We start from the raw sequence: 5,928 nt of genomic DNA on the forward strand, positions 1-5,928 counted from the left end.
TGTTTTGATCTTCTTTGTCACCAAAGTAAGATAATATAGTCTGACTCTTTTTGCACTGCTTACTCATGATCCCAGCCAGTTACTTGAGTTTTAAACTCTTTGTTAAGGTAAGAGTCTGCTTCCAACATGGAGAATGTACTGTCCCAAGCTTCAGGGGTTTGTACAGCTGTTTTCAGAGCTACTTCTAGGGACCTGTAAATTTTCAGTTCTTCCAAGGTGGTATGATAAGGGGTGAGGTGTTTCCTCTCCACTGCCACAACAAGCTCCACCAGCCCAGCACTCCTCCTCGCCCCAGGACCACTCCTCAGAACTGTGACCCAGATCCAACCATTGGCAAAGCAAGAGATTCTTGCCTCAGCTCTGCCAAAGATATCCCTGCAATCCCCCTCTGATCAGCTACTCGATTCCCCCTCAGTCTGTGGGCTGGAAGCTCCAGAGATAGCTGCGGCCCACACTAGGGACTTGTGGCTGAGGCCTAGCTTCTCTCTCTCCCTGCAGTCACAGACTTTTCCCACTGAATTTTACATTTTTCAAAGTGGGAACAATGATTTGACTCCACTTATTCTCAGGGTTCTGAAACACTAATGTATACCTATGTATGTACACATATATTTATATTTTGTATGTATGTATATGTATGTATATGTGTATATATATATAACACATATATATACAAAAGGTAATTTTTGGAGTCAGGGCACTAGCAACTAGGGGATCAAGAACAGCTTAATGTAAGCAATGGTGTCAAAGCTGAGTTATGAATGAATGAATGAACAAAAAAGCATTAATTAAGAGCTTACTATGTTCCAAATACTGTGCTAAGCTCCTGAGGAACAAATATAAAATTAAAACAGCTTCTGCCTTCAAAGAGCTTTCATACAAATGGGAGACCATATAGAGGGCAGGGATGATCAGAAAAAGATATTTCGGTTTGTAAAGTTTCAAGGATGGGGAATGGGACTATAGGAAATTGACACACCCTTTCCAGAAACAGTGGTAGAGCTGATTTGATTATAGTAGCAGAACATGGTGAATGGCAGGAAGATAGATGGCCTACTTATAGTGGTCAACTGAGGCAGCCATTAATGGAGACAGTGGGACTCCAGACTGGGAATTCTAGGAAGGACAGGGTTAAGCCTTTCGGGACATGGTTACTGGTCTGGTGGTATGGTGGTTGGTGAGGAGATAGCAGGGGAAAGTGAAATGAAGTATGAATGGAGCTGGGCCTAGATGTACTGTGTTATTGGGGAAATGGCCAGTCAAGAAGATGAGCCACTGAAACACAGTGTTCTGAACGATGAAGGTGAGGAGGGAGTGTGTTCCAAGCATAAGGGATAGTTAGTACAAAGGCATGGGGATGGGAGATGGCATATGGTGTGTAAGGAGCAGCAAGAAGGTCGATATGGGTGGATGGCAAAATGTGGGAAGGGGAGTAATGTAAACAACGAGGCTGGGAAGATAGGTTGAGGAATGGAGCTGTGAATTGGCCTAGCCATTCTGAAAAGCAATTTGGAACTATGCCCCAAAAGTCACTAAACTGTGTACACCTTTTGACAGAGAAAAATCATTATATCTCAAAAAGATCAAAGAAAGGAAAAATGGACCCATTTGTACAAAAGATTTATAGCAGCTCTTTTCATGTGAGCAAAGTACTGGAAACTAAGGAGTGCCTGTCAGTTGGGGAATGACTGAACAAATTATAGTATATGAATGTAATGGAATATTATCGTGCCATAAGAAATGATGAAAAGGACAATTTTAGAGAAACCCAGGAAGACTTGTATGAACTGACTCAAGTGAAGTGAATAGAACCAAGATAATAATTTATACCAGCAAGTACCACCACAACAACATTGTAAAGACAAACAACTTTGAAAGATGATCAAAGCAATAATCAGCCCCAATTCCAGAGCACCAATGATGCATGCTACTCACCTCTTGACAGAAAGGTAATGGACTCAAAATGCAGAATGAGACATATATTTTTTGGACAATGCGGGAATTTGTTTTGCTTGACTACATATATTTCTTGCAAGGATTTTATTTTTTTTTCTTAATTTTTTTATAGCAGAAGGGAAGATGGAAGAGAAAGAAAATAGGTTTTTATTAATTGAAAAAATTAAATTTATTTGAAAAAAAAAGATCGATTAGTGCAAAGTTGTAAAGGACTTTAAAAGTCAAACAGAAGAATTTAAATTTGATCCTAAAAGGAACCTTTGTAGTTTATTCAGTAGGGGAGTGACATAGTCAGATCTATGCTTTAGAAAAACATTTTAGCATCTGTATAAAGGCTGGACTGAAGTGGTGAAAGACTTGAGGCATGGAGACCAATTAGGTGGCTATCATAAGATTCCAGGCAAGAGATGAAAGACTGAATGAATATGGTGACCATGTGAGTACAAAGAAGGGGATGGATGTTATAGATACTGTAGAGGCATAAATGAAGGAATGAAGGAAATAAGCACTTATTAAATGCCTACTATGTGCCAGGCACTGTACTAAGCACTTCTACAAATATTATTTCATTTGATCCTCACAACAATCCTAGGAGGTGGGTGCTGTTATATTATATCCCCATTTTACTGATAAGGAAATGGAGGTAAGCAGAAGTTAAACAACATGCCTAGGGTCACACAACCAGTGAGTGTCTAAGGCTAGAGTTGAACTTAGGTCTTCCCGACTCCAGACCCAGAGTTTTGTTCACTGAACGACAAAGATTTGGTGACCAATTAGATATGTGAATTGAGCGAAGGTGAGAAGTAGATAATAGTCAAGTTTCAGATCTGAGTGACTAGAAAGATAATGAATGGTGTTCTTGACAGAAATAGGGAAGATCAGAGAATCATCTCCCCGCCCCTCTGTTTACAGAGGTCAGGGAATGTGGGCATGGAACACTACATATAATGCCATATATGTGCTTGTCAGTTTTGCCTATCTTCTTTTCTTTTTTTTATTATTTGTTATACAAAATGGCTCTGAGAGGGTTTAGAAGGATTACGGGTAGGAATACATAGGGGAATGAAGGTAAAATAGACAGAAAAGATATCAATCCCTTTTTCATTAAACAAAAACAAATAGGGAAGTTCAGAAGAGAGGTAGTTTGGGGGTCGAGGGGGCAGAAAGCTAACAATTTTTATTCTGGACACATTGAGTTTTAGATGCTGATGGGTCATCTAGTTTGAAATGTTCAATATGCATTTGGTGATTCAGGATTGAACTTGGGAAAAAGACTAGGGGAGGATACATAGATCTGGGAGTCTTTTGCATAGATATTATCATTAAACTCATGGCAACTCATAAGGTCTCAGAGTGAGAAAGTGTAGAAGGACCCTTGTCAGAGCCTTGGAGTACACTTGCAGTTAGAAAATGTGAGTGGTGGCAAAGAATTGGAAATAGTGGTGGCAAAGAATTGGAAATTGTGGTGGCAAAGAATTGGAAATAGTGGTGGCAAAGAACTGGAAATTGTGGTGGCAAAGAACTGGAAATTGTGGTGGCAAAGAATTGGAAATTGTGGTGGCAAAGAATTGGAAATTGAGAGGATGCCCATCAATTGGGGAATGGCTGAGCAAGTTGTGGTATATGAACGTGATGGAATACTATTGTGCTATAAGAAATGATGAACAGGCTGACTTCAGAAAAACCTGGAAAGACTTGTATGGTCTGATGCTGAGTGAAGTGAGAAGAACCAAGAGAATGTTGTACACAGTAACAGCCACGTTGTGTGATGACTAATATTGATAAACTTAACCCTTCCTGGCACTACAAGGATCTAAGACACCTCCAGAGGCCTTGTGATGGAAAATGCTATCCACACTCAAACAAAGAACTATGGAAGCCGAATTGTTATTTTTTTTCTCTTCTGTTGAGTTTTGTTTCCTCTTTCTGATGGTTCCTCCTATTGCTTTTAATTTCTACTTACAACATCACTAATGTGAAAATATGTTTAATATGAATGTAAATGTATAGCCTATATCAGAGTGTGTGCTGTCTTGGGGAGGGTGGTGGGGTGGAAGGGGGAGAAAAATTTTAAACTCAAAAGCATATGGAAGTGATTATTGATAAATCAAAATGAATAAAAAATTCAAAAAAAGAAAAGAAAATATGATATGCATGATGAGCCAGCAAAGAAGACTGAGAAGGAATGGTCATGCAGATAGGAGGAAATCAGAGAGACCAGTGTCACAAAAACCCAGGAGTGAGAGTATCTGGGAAGATAGGGTGATTCACAGGGTCAAATGCTGCAGAAAAGTCAAGAAGGATGAGGATGGAGAAAGTTATCGTATTTGGCAATTAAGAGATCACTGGTAATTTTGGAGACAGTAATTTTATTTGAGAGAAGAGGTTGGAAGCCAGACTATAGAAGGTGGAGAGGCTGTTGAGAGAAGAGGAAATGGAGGCAAATGTAAACAGTTTTTTCCTAGCACTTTGGATTTGAAAAAGAGGTGAGACATAGGATGACATTTAGAAGGGAAGGTGGGGTCTGGTGAGAAATTTTTAGGCAAACTGCCAGTATCTTCCCCATCAAAATCACCTTATATCTAGTTTATAGATATAGTTAAATGAATACACACATATCTTTACAGACATACATACACATATACACACACACATGCAAGTTGTCTCCCCCAAAAGAATGTAAGCTTCTTCAAGAACAATTTCCATTTTGTCTTTGTATCTCTAGTGTCCTGCACAGTGCTGGGTAGTCTAAGTATATAAACAAACAGTTCTCAAAAGAATTGCAAACTATTAACAATCAAATAAAAGATTTCACCAAGTTACTTACAATAGAAACATAAATCAAAACTGATGTTTTATCTCACACCCAGCAAACTGGCAAAAATGAAAAAAAAGAATAGTCAATATTGGAGGGGCTGAGGGAAGACAGACACACTAGTACATTGTGAGCGGAATTGTGAATTACAACCACTTTTGGAAAGCAATTTGGAATTGTGCAAATAAGGCGACTATAATGTCCAAGCCCTTTGACTCAGAGATTCCACTACTAGTCACATACCCCACGAGGTCATTGATAAAAAGACAGTAGTTGTATACACCAAAATATATATGGCAGCACTTTTTAGGATATCAAAGAACTAGAAATAAAAGTAGAAACCCATCAATTGGGGAGTGGTTAAACAGATTGAGGTACATGAATGTAATGGAATATTATTGTACTATAAGAAATGATGAATATGATGACTATATAGAAAGACTTACATGAACTGATGCACACTAAAATAAGCAGAACCAAGATAATAATATACACAGATTACAACCACTTAAATGGAAAGAACCACCACAAAACAGTCAAAAGCGAATGTTGCGAAATTACAAAGAACAAACATGGCCCCAAAGAAGACACATGAGAAGACACCTCCCCAAAGAAGAGTAGGTTCACAGGTGTGAAACATTGCATATATTTTTAGATTATTTTCAATATATTAATAGGCTTTGCTGATTTTGTTTTCTTTCCTTCCTCTTTTTATTTTTTCTTTTAAATATTCTTTATTATATGGGAGGGGGACAGTGGAAGGAATACAAGGAGAAATTTAGGCAATGTTAAAAGATTATCAAAAATAAAATTTCATTTTAAAATAAAATTAAAATATTCAATTAATAGGAAGAGAAGGAAAAATGTCTGGAGGGTGGAAAATGGGGATGTTAAGGGCTCCAGCAGTCTTTTCTCAGTCCACTGATCACCATTTACCAAACATTATAACAGAGATGTAACCTTCATTTGTCAAAAACATATTGACTGTTGCTGACTCTTCTCAATGTTTTCCCCTCCTCCCCCTCTCTTGCTTATCACTTTTCTTTTTCCACTTATCACTTTGAGGCAGAGAGTCTAAATGGGAGTTCTTGCTGCATTATCATGGTCCAAAGGGCTGGTGCACTCACCCAGCCAATCAGTCAATGCTGTTCCTTCAA

Source organism: Vombatus ursinus, unplaced genomic scaffold (genome assembly GCF_900497805.2).
Source record: "Vombatus ursinus unplaced genomic scaffold, bare-nosed wombat genome assembly UNPS02014839.1, whole genome shotgun sequence".
Lineage (NCBI taxonomy): Eukaryota > Metazoa > Chordata > Mammalia > Diprotodontia > Vombatidae > Vombatus > Vombatus ursinus.